General features: G+C 40.0%; 1 long non-coding RNA gene across 4 annotated transcripts; it reads left to right on the top strand.

Annotated features, from left to right (window-relative positions):
• Positions 1-3,628: 3,628 nt before the first annotated feature.
• On the top strand, positions 3,629-14,824 carry LOC142076946 (uncharacterized). 4 transcript variants are annotated; one of them, XR_012671440.1, is made up of 4 exons: positions 3,629-3,794; positions 6,724-6,824; positions 8,284-10,666; positions 11,035-11,867. It is a non-coding gene; the product is annotated as an uncharacterized LOC142076946 (long non-coding RNA). The 4 variants fall into 4 exon arrangements; XR_012671438.1 differs by having other exon boundaries at positions 8,284-8,450; positions 10,462-11,866; XR_012671439.1 differs by having other exon boundaries at positions 3,629-3,856; positions 8,284-14,824.
• Positions 14,825-15,760: the final 936 nt, after the last annotated feature.

Genomic DNA, 15,760 nt, shown 5'->3' with positions numbered 1-15,760 from the left:
CTGGACCTATTAGCTGAGAAAGTGCTGCCTAAATCTAGTCTCTTCAAATCAGAACTGAACCCATTTCTTTGTGACAGAGCAGGGAAGGGAGCCTGTGCTTTATTATTTTTAATAACAGAACAAGAAGTAAAACAGTTTTCTTTTTCTAGGATTCTCCAGTGAGTATTTTTCACAACCAATATCTTTTCTTCTTTCAAGGTAAACGTATTGCTCTCTTGCTGGTTGAAATATGAAGGCAAGGAATCTATATTAATCTCATCATTTTATGCTGAAAAAACCACCTGTACTCTAAGAAGCTAACAAGAATAGATAGCTGACCAGCATCAAGGTTTCCACTGTGGTTTGACTCTTGCTGCCTGTCTGCTGTCCGGACAATTCGTTGAACACAAAGGCCAGAGTGGAAGTCTTGCCTTTATACCGTATACGTGCAGTTTAGCTCAAGCGAGTTTAGCCACGGACACATACTGACTCCATTTCTTCTAACAAACATCTCACTATTTGTCTCACCAACACATACCAGCATCCCTTCTGCAGAATGGTCACTTCCATTGCTCCTTCTGTGTGCAATGTGCACATGCATGCAACCCCAAAAAAGCAACACCTCAAAGCAAGAAACTGATGAAGTAGTAAGCAAAACCAAATGGCATAAAACCAGGTACTGTAGGAATGCGGTGAGATTGGAATAATCTAATTTACAGTTAACAACCCAATTTTCCATGAGAGCAAGAGGCCATGCTGGCACCACACTTGCAACTTTTATTCTATCTTATAAGCCTATTGTCACCTGAATTGTACATCAGAGGATCATCCTGGTCACGGATGCAACCCAGATTTAAAGGTCAGCCTACAAGAGACCCAGCAACCATCACAGTGAAATTCAAGAGAGATACGGACTTCAGAGGAGTGAAGAACTTAGTTAATATCCCAAAATAACACAAATTCTATTCTGATATCATGAATAAAAGGATATTACGAAGTTCAAAAGTTCTCTATTAAAAAGTACAAAATTGCCTCAGTCTAAGGAGCCCCAAACTAGTATGTGTTAATAGTAGTTGGATGGTTACTATGTGCTTCCACAACAGGATAAAACGATGTTGAAAAGTTTCCAACACTGTTTACTGATGTATTAGGATGTGGTTTAGAAGGAATAATTTACTTTAGAAAGCATGCAATGGAGAGGCAGAGCTGCAAGGCAAGGTGACAATCAGCCCCCAACTCTGTGACACTTTCTCTGGGCACCCTATCAGGAGAGCCTTAAGATTACAGCCTTTCCTCCCAGCTTAAAGATGGACTGATGGACTGCCAGATTTGCCTTTCCCTTTTATCTCCCAGCTTTCACTGCCTTCTGCCTTCCTCCATCTGATTAGATGAATTATCAAAGCATATTTTTGTGCTGAGCAGAACACCCCATCCCAGTGCAGCATGGATGGATTTTCAAAAGAACCTAATCTTGGTTTTGATTAGGCTTTTGATGAACAGAGAAGACAAAGCCTGCTAGTCCCTGCCATGAGTCCACCAGGCACTCCTGGAGGTTAACCGACGGGTGTTCATTGCTCCGAAAGGCCTCCAAAATTTCACTTTTTAAACCCAGCCTCCATCGCTATCACCTCTCTGTCTTCACTCCCTCCCCTGCGCCTTCCTGCGGCCTCCTCGCCCTGAGCCTCTCCCCGACGTCTGCCACCACCGCCTTAGCCCACATCTCTCCTGCTCCTGCCTGGATCTCCTGCAGTCAGGGCTGGAGCCGAGCCAAGCAGACTTGGTGGAGTTTATCAGCTCAGGATCTGCCAGCAATAGGTCTTGGCCCCTGCCGGGGCCGGCATACCTCGCCACCGAGGCGTTGCCTCTGCTGTTTGAGGCAATGTGGGCACTGAGGAGCCTCAACGTCACCCAAAGCCAACAGGGACCTGCCGTGCCGTTCCCTCCTGCCGTGCCATGCCAGGTCAGGAGCCTCTGCACAAATTACTACGTCTACATTTGACAGCGATCTGCCTGTCAAAAATAGTAGCTTCGGTCTTGAAGTCGGTATGAGGATGATGCTGCACCCAGATTAATGAGCACGCTCACTCTCAGCAGGGCCAATTAGCCAGGGTAGGCTGGTGGGTTAATTCCGTTCCAGAGCTGGCTTGTTTTCTAGTTGTGACCTTGTTTGCCTCTAATTTGGGTATCTTTGCATGCTGTGACACTACATCGCGAGACCTGGCAGCATCTATGCCACTTCTGAAACGCCACTTAGTCATCTAGTTCATATAAGCCTTGTCACGCTCAGCAGAGCTATACATAAATATGTTTTAAATATCTAGGCACCAGCACACTTATCAGGTGGTTTCAGGAATCCAGCCCACACAGCCATTTAATGCCAACCTGAGAGTGGCTGATTGCTGCTTCATGCAAAACCTGGACTGATGCATTGTTTGATATGTCTGTCACAAAAGTAAATCAAATTGCAACATAAAATACAAGAATCAAATTAAAATACTAGTGATCACCATACTACTGGTTCACATGAAGAGGGGACAGCTAGAACGGGCACCTAGAAGACTGAAAATCCGCCGGAAAATAGAAGTTCAGTGACAAGCCCTGAGAACTTCTTACATTTATTTGAAGAACAAAATCCTGTCTGTCTCCCTCGTTTGCTCTTGAGGGAGGAAACTAACACTTAAAAGATGTACATAAAGTCTTCAAGAAAACAGTTTAAATGAGGTGACTGTCTTCAGTTTTACTTTCAAAATAAATTCCCTTTCGCTGGGCTCATAGTCGCAAGGCTCAAGGCAGTGAGTAGGTACCAAAGGCAGGTAGCAAAAAATTCAGCAGACCTTTACCGTAAAGACACAACCTTAGCCAAAAAAGAGTTAAAATTTTTAAAAGTCAGGAGAAAATTGCTCATTATACCTGCAATAATCTGAATTACTGCACCATATCCATATTTTAGTATTACCTAATCATCAAGGTTGAAATATCTTGTTACTGCTGTAATTCTCCAAGAAGCAATTGTATTACTAAAGACATTATGAAAAAAATGGAATTTTCCTGATTAGTAGGAACAATGTAGCAGGACAAAAAAACCAAAAAGGTTTTATTCAGTATCTTGGAGGGATAGACAGAACCACATTTCTGAAAAATTGCCTCTTTCATCTCTCAGAAAATTGAGCCTGTAATTATATTCTAGATCTTGGTAGACAGTTTTTAGATCATTGTTATGCACTTGTTCTTTATATGTATGTTAATGTGCCTTTTTTAAGTTTTCGTAATTTTTATGTATAGAGGATTCATTTTGAGCAGCAGTAAAGGAATCTTGAAAATTTTCATCTTTTTCCACGCGTTTTTGCAAATCCAGTCAGAGCTTTGCATAGACATGAGTTTATTACTGAGTATTTTCGGTTTACATATTTACAGAAACAGTTCTGAGTTAACACGAAGTAACCACGGAAAGCTGCAACAACCTTCGTACTGGAGCAAAACTGTGAGGAGATATTGAAAGTGAGCTGCTGTTCAGAATAACTCCGTTAAATGGCAAATACAGATGTCATGGTTGCGCAGGGCGGGTTTTGCAGGAGGCTTTGGGAAGGCGGGGGAAGGCAGGCAGGGTGGGGAGGTGTGATTAGCCGGGGCCCGCGGCAGGGACGGGGTTATCGCCGGCGGGGACTCCTGCCAGGTCACGGGGCGATATTTCTCTGAAGCAGACAATCTGCAGGAGTTTAGCCACAATAAAACAGGATAAAGTGTGTTTTCGTAAACACGGAAAGGACGCAAGCTCGCGCTGCAAAAACAGCTGCGAAAACTGTTGGTGTTGCGGGGTCAGTTGCAACTTTTAAGATATTTAATTCTTCATAGAATATTTGAACAGGAAACAGTGTTTGTGAGTAGAAATTTAAGGTCTGAGTGGGGAAAAAAAGAGTGTTTACCAGGGAATATAGTGTTTGGGGTTTTGCTTTTGCAAAATCTGGTAAAAACAGAGGTAATTGAGGGGAAAAAAAAGGAAGTAAACTTTTTTATCAGACATATTTTCCCACAGAATGATCAGTGAAGCAGAGACGCTCGTTTCAATTTGTGCAAAGCTCCAGTTTAGGGAAGTATGTGACTATCAGAGGGGGAGTTTCAGAATTAAATGCCCGGATCTCTCAGACCCAGATTCTGCACAGAGAAACAAAAAGAAAAACCTCGGGCACTGCTGGCACTTCCAACATCACATCAATAACTGCGTTGCTTCACTCACCTTATACGTACTGTGGGGTGGCTATTTTTGTCTGCAGTCGTAACGCCACAACACAGTGATAATTCACTATGAAAGTGCTCGGGGCTTCACTGTGCGGCTTCGTCTGTGGTTGGGCTGATGGCTGAGCCTGAGCCCCGCCAGCTGCCTTGGCAGGGCTCTGGGTGGCAATGTGGCACATTCACTTTCACAGCTCTATTGCATACTATGTCGATGCCTTCTTTTTTGCTTATAAAAGGGTTTCCATTTTTAATGCCTTAATTCCTGCTCAAATTTTAGAGATTTGCCAACAGATAAAAACATTAAATGTTTAGTCCAGCTCTGTGTCTACTATTAGATGGCTTAGACGTTACTCACAGACTCTTGTACAGATCAGAAAGCTTGTGCCCGCAGATCCCTTGCAGGACTAGGACCATACTTCACGAGTTAAGAACAGCTCTCCGTGCTCAGCCATGTTTGGCTTTGGCATGTTGCGTATGACAAGGCCAGCTGTACTAGTAGGGGTCTGGACGTCTAATCAACCAGCAAGAGCAAGCAGCTATCTCTGGTGTCCTCCCCCGTCCCCCAGCAGAACACATTTTTCCAGAGCCACTGATATTCTTGCAGCACAGACCTGATTTATGACTAGTGCCTTCAGGGGCTACTGCAATGCACATACCTAATTTGACGGTAATAGTTACAGTAGTACAAACTGATAACATTTACAGCGGATCTTTCTGTAAATGACTTGTATTTATAGAAATAAACTCCATTAGTATTTCCTATTTGCAAACATTCAAATCTGTGAATATGAAGGCTCCTGCAATTGTATAAAAATATTCTCGAGATGCTCTTACAAAAACATTGTACAAATATATATATATAGATATATGAGAGAAATATAGAATGAGAATTAAAGCAAAGAAATACACTAAATATACTCTATCAGAGAAATACACTAAATAAATACCTGCTTTTAATTTGCCTGTTCAGCTCATATAACAGTCCAACAACTATATCGCTCAGGCGGATGGTCCCCTCTGCTACTTTCAGTTGAAGTACACAAAGCTGAACTTAGCAATTAGATAAAAAAGTTGAGCTACTTTCTAATTTCCACACGTTTAAGTACATTAAGCAATTAGCAGAAACATTTTGTGGATTAGCTTTTGCAAGCCCTGCTAGAGGGGCCTCACGTCCTTAGTCTTGCTGGAACTGCACGCCGATGAGCTAATACACAGGTTAAACCTGCACAGCCCCCTGCCATTTGCTGCAAAACACTTTGCACGTGGTAGTAGGGTCTCTTCTATTAATTCCAAATGTTTTTAACATCTATAAGTTATTTGTTTGATAGAGGGCAATAAAGAAAGGTGAAAAGGGCTGTCCCTTTGACCCACAGTATAGTGCTCTGCAGCAGCACGCGGTAGTTTTTATGCCCAGGATTAACAGGGATTGGGAAGGATGCAGAAGCAGCATGCTGAATCAAGGGTTGGAAATCACTTTGCAGGGCAATTTCTCTGGTAAGATTCAAAACCGATGATGAATTCCAAGTACAAACAAACACCCTAATGCCCTATATTCAGAATTTGTTTATTTAATCTCAATTTTTGTATAGTAAATGGTGCAGGTCAGAGCTTGTTTGGATGAGCTGACAACGCTGCGTTTCAAGGCACAAAGGTTTGGCTGCAAGTGGCAAATCTATCAGAAAACTTGGGAGAAGTGAATGCAAATAAGTTTGTTAAACTTTGACAGCAAACGAGAGAAAAAAGAGAACTTGTTTTCAATCAGAGACATCGCGTCATGCCCTTTTCTCCTTATTAGGGAAGGCAATGAAGCATTTCTGTTTATGCTGAACTTACTCCCGGTAGTTGTGGATACAATTAGTTTCAAATATGTATTCTGTTTAAAAATCTTTATCTCCCAACTACATATTGAATTTGGATGAAAAAAAGATTCTCTTGGATCCATTCTCCGTCAGATGGATTTCTACCTCTGGGTTTATTTTTTGCCTCACATTCATTTTGGCCTTATGAAGGATTTAGTATTAAGGAAAGTGAAACATTTCTTTTCCTGCAAAGTCCTCTCCTTGTAAAAGCAGCATGCCTCTTTTTTCCCTCATCCTTGATTATCTATCCCTTTGGTCCATTTCTTCTCCGCAATCTTCAAGCATCATAAAAGCTGCAATTCTCTTTTCCCTAGGTTTCTAATAATTATCTCTTACTTGTTTCTATAGTCTCTCTCCTATTCCCTTTAAGAAAATTGCCAACACCCTACAAACTGCATAATGAACAATAATGACACGTTTTATTGCACGCTTAGCTGTAAGCACACTCGTGAATTATCTAAATTTGATTGTGAATAAAGATTTACACTTAACCTTGCCTCAGATACATAGGAGCATTAAGAGTATCAGCAATATCTGTGACAGATAGAAATGTCTCCAAGTTTTCTGTAATAGCGAGAAAATGCCATCTTGATTTGCTCTTCAGCAGTCTCAAGAATATGTCTGTGGAATAAAAGTTTTTTTTTTCTCTTAGCTGAAGGACAGAGCTGCACAGTTCCTCAGGCCAAGCTAATGCATTTACGGTCCGAAGAGCTCTCCTCACCCCCAGACTTCAGGCTTACAGTGGAATCCAAGGTATGTAATGATGATATGAACATGATATACTTTACTGTAACCTGTGCTTCAGGCAGCTGTTAATGCCAGTCTAGCTTTCTGCAGTCTGCAGCCACAGGAAAGTTGTCTGCAGCATATGTATAGCTTCAGTCCCCAGCATACTTACTCTGAAGTCAAGGGCGTGCTGAAGTAGACGCCACAGGACCAAAGAGCCATTTGTTAAAATTCAAGTCTCAGATGTTAATGTATATTTGGGATCATTTCTCTGCCTAAGAACGAAATTAATTTCCTCCCTTCTAAATTACTCTTGCGGGAGCATCTAAAGTCCCGCACAAAGATCCAGAGACACGTTGTACTTAACTTTATGGAAACACTGGGAAAGATGGTCCGGCTCCAAAGAGATAAAAGCCAAAGGTAGCAAGCAAAAAGGTCAAAACACATAAAGGAGAAACCGAGAAGTACAGTGGGAAAGGAAACAGAAAGATACACTGACCTTCCCACGACTGCTCAGCAGATCAAGAACAGAAGGATTTGAGCTCAGTCTGTTGGCTCCTAGTCTAATCTTCTATTGTATGCTGCTGCTTCTGACAATCTTGGTCAGGAGAGAGGTCCCTTACTATTACAATATTGCCGCACTAATCTCTTTTTAAGTTGCTCTTGTTATGCAGACCCTTAAATTTTCAGTTTATGCAAGTCATATGCTGCTTTGTTAACTGCAGATCATTATATTTTTCACCAAGTGTAAATGCTTTCAGTGGCATGCAGGTCAATAATATCCCACTCCCTGATTAGTTTATGAATGTGCAACACTTAAGCACACAATGTAGATCCAAAAATGTCCACAGTAATTTTCTCTACAGTGTCTCAGTTAGTGGTTCTGATCCCGAATAGTCAGGGAAGGGAATCAATCAATCTTACTGCTTTTCCTTGGACTCCTGCTCTCATTGATCTTCAAAAAAGAACATGAGTAATTTTTAAGTTCAGACCTTCAAAAAGCTAAGTGTGGAAGGATTGCTTGGTTTTATTTACGTGCAACACTCCTCCTAAGACATCCTCATAGGATGTTTACTTTTGTGCAGCAGTATGACATTGTTGACTCACATGTGCTTTTTCTTTCTTCTATAATCTTCAAATATTTTTCTACTGAACTGCTGCTAGTAAGCAGTTCCCACTTTTTAATTATTAATGTTAATTTATTAACATTAAATGATGTTTATCAGTACCTAAATGTACCTCAATTATGAAAATACCAAGTGAAGTATTATCAAAGGCTTCATTAATGTCATCATATATACTTACATCTTCTCCCTATACTCTTATGTGCATATATTAGTGAAAGCAATGGCAACACTATTGTATGTGTTGATTGCACTGTGGATTAGATTTTAATCATTACAGTTCATAGAACAAAGACACAATTAAGTTCATGCAATATACAAGTGCAATAGGATAACTTTACCTTCTTTGCCACATTTTCTAGAAAACCAGTTCTCTACGAAGTGACTCTGTTTTTAATCACGCTGCCAAAACAGAAAACTGCGTTCACAATTCAGATGCTGTACACCAAGTACATCTTCAGCGTGGAGGTCTCAAGATCTTTTTGGAGTGCAGGGGCATCACCCATGCTTACAAAGAGGTGGAGCTCAGGTATGGACCCAGCTATCACCTACATCTGAATTTCTCATCTGCAGAGCCAGCTGTCAGGGGCTAGACTGAATTTGCAAGTGCATAGCGACAGGCAGGCTTTGTGGACGAGGGAAGATAAGAAGTAGGTGCAAAACTTGCAGCAGATCAATGTGGACAGCACAGACATGCTATTTATCTTCCCGGAGCTGCTTGGAAAGGGCTCAAGACACATTCAAAGGCATTTCCTCTTACAAGTGAGAAAGTGAGCACCTCCATAGCTAAACTCCTTAGTGATCTATAAAGAATTAAGCATTAAAGGGAAACAAGAAGAGCCAAAGTTTTGTAATTGATTTTTGGCAGAGAGGAGCACTCAAAAAACACCACAGATTTGGTAGTAGCAGGCAAAACTGATTTCTTGGATCTAGTGCTGCACAGAAGTATGAAAAGGGTGTAGACAGGAAAAGATGACAGCAAGACCACAGGGTAAAACCAGAGAGCAGGAGCTGCCTGCATGAGAAGAAGAGGGAAAAGAAGGCAAAAAAGATACTGATGTCAATTTTCTTTCCATAAAAGCCCTGTTTTCTACTCGATTTTCTTCCGTTTTATCTTAGCCTTTGACATCAGTGAACGGCGTCTGTTAATTCTAGCAATAAATCTAACCCACAGTTTCTAGATCCCACTATTTAATGAGATTTTGGAACTTTGTCATTTGATTATTTGCACATTTCTACTGAAGTATTTGTCTGTGTGACATTCTGACCACTACATCCATCGTAAAATACACCTTGGCGTAAGTGTAAAAGTGGGTTTTGCTTGCCTGAGCTTTTTTAAAATTGAAATGCAATTCCAAAAGAGGAGCTAACCCGCATGTGTAGAATCATGAGACTACTCAAGCATCCTGCAAATACGTTTGGAGAGAGCAAAATTAAACATCTAAGTATGCTGGTTAAGGCATTGATTCTGCAAATACTTACTACCAGGCTTAATCCCTTTGAAATCAGGGGGACTATTCACGGTCAGAAAAGCTGTGCCTGTGAGTAAACATTTGCCTCCCTCAGCCCTTGAAAGCAATTGCAGGCAATATTTTTCTTCTAGATGGACAGTGCTCACTCATCGGCAGTCCACAACTATGAAATTACATATATTGTAATTGTGAAAATTATATAGGACTGCCCCTAATAACAGCCTGTAGTCAGTAATTGGCTCGGTGGTGAGACGAGAAGCGCTTAGTCATTCCGTGAGAGGCACGCAGGAAATGCCGAGATGAACTGTTGTAATCAGACACATATTATTAGTATTTATTAGAACACAACTAGTTACACTGGTTGTGCATATTCTGTAGGCAAACCTTTTGAAAAACTGAGTAATCTAGCCTTAGCCCCGCAATATAGGCCTTGTTTACAACAGAAAGTTGTGCTGACCTAACTGTATTACTGCAGTTAAAGCTGTACATCTCCCATTTAGGAGGAGTTGTATCAGAACAGCTTATTTTTCCTTAGCAGAAGGAAAACCTGTGGCAGTGTAAAACACCTCCATACCAGTACAAGCATGCATCAATTTAAATAGTACAATTAAATGGGTTGTAAAAATTCTCACAGCTCAGATAACATAGTTAAATTGGCACATGATGTATGAAGAGAGCAGACTCTCTATTTCAGTAATAAATGTGAATCAGTGAATCTTACCCCCGCTTGCATGCGAGGAGGAGGAGAAGAGAGAAGTGAAAATGGCCAGTGTTTAGGATAGAGCCTTTTGTGCCTGAGCATCTTGTGACCTAACCAGCATTTGCAGCTCAGTGAAATGCAATGTATTCTTTTGGCGGCTGCCTGTAAAAGTACTTGAATCAGTCTGAACTGATTCTTTGAATAGGAACGAAGAGGGAATCACTGCAGCCGGAAGGAGAGAAGCTGCTCATTTAAGGAAACAGTAAAAGGTCACAGAAGGATAAATGTTTCTGCCAGCATTAATTTTACTATAATGTTCCAGTTTCTCATCTTGAAAATTGAAGGGATTTTTTTCCTTGTTCTTCCAGTCGGAGAAAGTAAGGGAATATGCATGCATGTGAATAAGAAACTCACTGCATTATGGTGGAAGCTGGTTAACACTCTCTGCAGAAGATTTTTGTTTTCCAGTGATCACTGACGGCACCACGGCGCTGGTGGACAGATGGCAGGACCAGGCGGCAGAGACTGGGCTTCTGCTTGGGACCCGGTCTCTGGCCTGCTGTAACACCTCTGGTAAATCACCTTCTCTGTGTCGCAGTTTCTTCCTTTACAAAATGAGAGAAGGTCAATTTGCAAAGCACTTTGAGAAATAACGATGACAAACAAGTGCTATATATTAGTTGGAATTGTTATTAGCTTCTCTACCTTTTTCTTTTCTTGTGCAATAGCCACAATTAAAGGCAGAAATTTCACCTTTGATTGCTTATTAGATCATTTACTAATTTTGGATCCAAATCTGAATTCAGATTTCAAATGAAGTTCAAAGCTCCGAATTCTTGAATGCGATTTTTCAGTTTGAGGTATTAATTTCTTAAAAATCTATGTTACAGAAAATGCAAATTTTCATACGGAATACTTCAATACCTTTTGTTCCTATTTAGTATCTCGAATATCCAAATGGACACAATCGATCTGCTCAGCCACGTTACCTCTTTTTGAAGATTCCCCTCATTATGTATTTATAGAGAAATTGCTACAAGCAATTCCATTACCAATTGCTACCAGTAATTCCATTAGGCTGCATCACTGAGTAACCTTGTTTCTGACACTATAACCAGATATATCACATGAAGTAGTGAACTGAATGCATCATGCACTGGATGGCTGCTGAGAAGGATATACTGAAAGTTAGGAAACAAGAAAATAGTACACAGGCATGGGATCTAATAAACCAAGCCGGAATTTGGAGCCCATTATTCCTTGCTGTCCCTTACTAGTAAATTTACTACAATTAAACTGAAAAAAAACCAAGAATAAAAGTTTTGATTTGCATAATTACTTGACATGTGGCGTTTCTTTTATGCAGGGTCTCGTATACAGAAATAAAACTATTCACATGTGAAAATATTTTCGGGATCAGAACCAATATTGTCAGATATTCCCATACATAAGTTCCAGGCACTGTGTTCTGTCACTGCAAGATCATATTTGGTCTCAGTTTTACTGCTTCAGTTCTGTAAAGGATCAAATGTAAGTAGAGTTAAACTGGAATAAAGGAAACAGAAGTTAGTCCCAGCTGTTTGTATACGAGATGTGGGAGAATAACTACTCTTGCTTAATTCAAATGGTCTCTATTTCTGTTTTACAGTTGTCTCTGTTTTGTATATGCTAGCTAAATTTATGCATATTAATGACATGTTTTATATTTGAAATGTTTATATTATGCTATTTTTGTTGATATAGCACAGAAAATAATCTAAAGCATACATTTCAATAATATTACTTGTTAAATTATTTAATCTATTTCATACGGGACTACTCCTTTACTTTTTTTGTATTTCCTGTATTCTTGGTATATATAAGAAATTATCTTTATATGGCACTGAATCTTTGAATGATAATAATACATTATTTTCTATAATATAGAAACTTCCTAGGTATGAAAATGGTTCGTTCTGCAAGTCCTGGTAAATCTTGCCAATATTTAAAGGGATAGTCTTGAATGCCGGTGACCCAGGCCCCACAGGCTTTATCAATGTCAATTTTACTGAGCTGTTTGCCAAGATCCATGTCACGAAATATATGAATAGCTTTTGTTTTATTAATTGTCTTTTGGATATCATCCCAGCATCTTCTGGCCATTCCAAATTATGTTTGCTGTAGAGATGGGTTTGAATTAATTCTCCAAATTCAATGACTTCTCAGTTCAAGGAAGTTCAGAGGCAGGCTGTGATGTACTCCCCTCTCTTACAAATTTCCTGCCTGCGTCCCTTAGTCTTGTCCCGTGCTGTTATCTGAAAACCCTACGCAAATTACGAACGCTTTTTAAAAAGCTCTAACTTTGCCCAGACTTATATGAAAATGATATTATAAACATGTATATATGGATGACAAGAACAGACTAGGATCTTAACAGGCTGGGTTCATCCTGTTCAATTAGTTGTAAATCTTTCTGGGCCTAATTTAGGAAACCACTTTAACCTGTGATTAAATCCTAGTGAAATCAAGAAAATATCAGCACACATTTAAGGCTTACCCTACACTTCAGTGTTTAAAAGAGCAGCCTAACAACATGCATTCCTGAAGCGATATTTATCATAATATTTACCATCCCTGTGACTGGGACACAGTCTCCAGGCAATCCACCAAAAGAGATCTAAGTGATCATGAGATGCTGAAAAATTTATTAAACAACACTGAGACAACTTAAATATTCAACTTTTGTGAGGTCTGATGTAGCAAGCTTAGTAGCTCCACCCTTTCCATACCCTGCAGGTGACTCTTGGCATTATCTCAGTGCTCCACAACTCACACTCACTTATCATTCACCTTCAAGAATTCAGTCAATCTCTTGAGACACACATGGAAATGATGTACGCTTACACTGAGAAATGCAGAGACGTACCATTCAGCACTCCTATCTGAAAAACCAGTATAATTTAAGACATGAATATATATTAGCATATACATGTACATTTATGGATTGCAGCTTTTACTTTCATGGACCTGTGAAACAAACTTTGCAACACCAGTATTTTCTTTTTCCCAGGGGAATAAGGGATTTGTGTATATTAACAAGGCAAACATAGATTCATCTCTGTATAGTGTCTTCTCTGACATTTTGCTAAACTGAAAAATCGGCCGCATCATTGTTATTCTGTGCTTTCTAGAAGTCCACAACTGAAATGTCAGCACGCTGAAGGTGGGAAATTATTAGAACCTTATATATATGCTATACTCTGTTGAAGTGTGGCAGGGCTCATACAGTCCTTCCCCAGAGCGCTTCCAGGCATCGGGGCTTACACTGTATGTTCCCTTCTGGAAAACGAAAGGTACCCCATATTTTTTACCTAATGCTTTATCTTCAGAAGCAGGTTTTCCAATACAATATAAATATAAATATTCTGCTGTGGACTCCCTTATTTGTAGTGTACAAATGGCTTTTTTGACTATCTGATGTCAAACGGAAAAGGGATCGAAAGTGAAAGAAACAACCCTTATGCAAGACGAAAGGAGTATTCATAGTTGTATGTGGTAAAACTTCCCCAAAGAGATAACTTAAATGATGAAGCTTGTTTCTTTCATTGGCATTACGTTAATCTCTTACCAAGACATTTAGCCACTGCAAACAGTAACTGATATTGTCTGCAAATATGATACACTACTGTGGGTGTTGTGCAAGCCAAATACAGCCCACAGGACAATTCTTCTCGTACCATCATTACAATCTTGTACAATTTTGGAGCAGAGATGAAAGGAAATGACTAATTCAAGAGGTAGATGAATCTCAGCAGAAGTCGCTGCTTCCACATGAAGGAGTGGTTTGCCATCGCTTGGCAAGCAAAGACTGGCATATTTGTCCAGCAGCCGTTCCAGGGTTAAAAATTGGAAAATGCAGGTGCATGAACCTCTGATAAACCTTCTCAGCTCCTTCTGAGGATGGCTTGCTGCTGCAATAATATTACCACAAGAGCCTGTCTGTAGAGAGTTCTGCCGCTATTGTGTGTGAGGGCAGAAACACGTGGGTACAACCTCTCTGTTGAACCCTGGGAAGGCTGAGAGCCAGGTGAGACCAGTGGAAAGACTGAGCTTCTACTCAATGGAGCAGCACCATACTCTCCACTATGCCTATGATGATGTACTCTTGACAGGTGATAAATCATGTCAACTTCCCTAGCTGCCATAATGTTTCCATTGCAATTATATCTATGTATCTATTTATTGTGATGTTTTATCTTGCGGGTTTTAAATACGATGTATTAAAACATGGTGCAGTGTAATCCAAATGCAATGAGGCAAGTAACTGTAAAAGCCAAAATTAGGATACGGAGAACAATGTATTTCAAATTAAGTGGGAACAAGATTACTTGTTAGCTGAAAATAATGAGCACTTTCAGTGCCTTATGTGCATGCAAATGATAGGTGTGCCAAAGGAATATAATATCAGCTGACATTACAAAACCTACCACGATGGAAAATAAAAGAAGTGCACTGGAGAACCTCATCATTACAGAATTAAAAGAAAATCCCCCCCAAATCAACATCACAAGCAAAGAAGTATGCTGACTCAACCTGCCACTGCATGAACTGAAAACCTGGCTGCCCCCGATGAGACATGCCACAGGTGAACCCCTGAAATGGGATGGTGAGCCAGAAACAGGTGTGCAGTTAAAGTGTTCTCTGCATCTACGGTTAAAAAAAAATTAACAAATCATGGCAGTTTGTTTTCATCTCATGTAACTATAGAAAGCAGAATAGTTGGCACAAACAATCACACGCTCAAAATTTGAGACCAATCACAGAAAAATGAAAGCTCTTGTCATTGACTTTGGATGAGACCACTAACAGCAACGAAATCAGGCAGTTATTAAATCTCAACTGAGTTATTGCTAAAGTTTTCTTTGTAAAACAAATGGGGCAGTACTTTTAATGTACTTTGGAAGTACTTTCTACCACTAGCTCGTGCAACAGTTTTCAAAACTCCCTTGTCACAAACAATGACAAGTCGTGACTATCTAGAAAAGTCAGTTAATGAGTTTGCTGAAAAGAAACTGCAGCTGAATGCCTCACTTTCACTGCACGATACATTACCAGACAGTGGTAAATCTATGAAAAGAGGAACATGAAGACTAGTATCATATATATGGTTAATCTCATTCACAGAAGAAATATTGCACAAATGCACAGAAAATGTATCAAATATCTTAAGGAGCTGAATCCAAACTATGGGAATTTAGCCCCTCATTCAAAAGTTGGGTGACTGTCAGCAGGGAAGCTGCCGCCTTTACTTTTCCAAATGTGCATGTCTTGAAGATGAGAGAGCAAATAACACATTTCACTTACAAGAGCCTATCTCTGCTTATTGGTCTTCCTACCAATTTTGTAATAGCTCCAGTCTGCATGGTGCCTAAAATCCGAGAGCTATTCAGGTCACCTATTATCCATGGAAGAGAGTATCAAACTCAAAAGACACACCTATTCTATATGAACTCTTTGTAATTGCTGCTGGTATTAATCAGCTACTCTTACTGGTTCTTCAATATCTATGGAATTACTTCTTTTTAATGGCAGCACTTCCTAGATTGTCAGTTCTGTCAGAAAGCAGCAATGGCCATTCTCCCTTCTGCTCCCACACAGATAAATCAGTTAAGTTCACACACTAAAAAA

Source organism: Calonectris borealis, unplaced genomic scaffold (assembly GCF_964195595.1).
Source record: "Calonectris borealis unplaced genomic scaffold, bCalBor7.hap1.2 HAP1_SCAFFOLD_123, whole genome shotgun sequence".
NCBI lineage: Eukaryota > Metazoa > Chordata > Aves > Procellariiformes > Procellariidae > Calonectris > Calonectris borealis.
The sequence above is the reverse complement of the archived record's forward strand: the minus strand, read 5'-3'. Positions and strand labels throughout refer to the sequence as shown.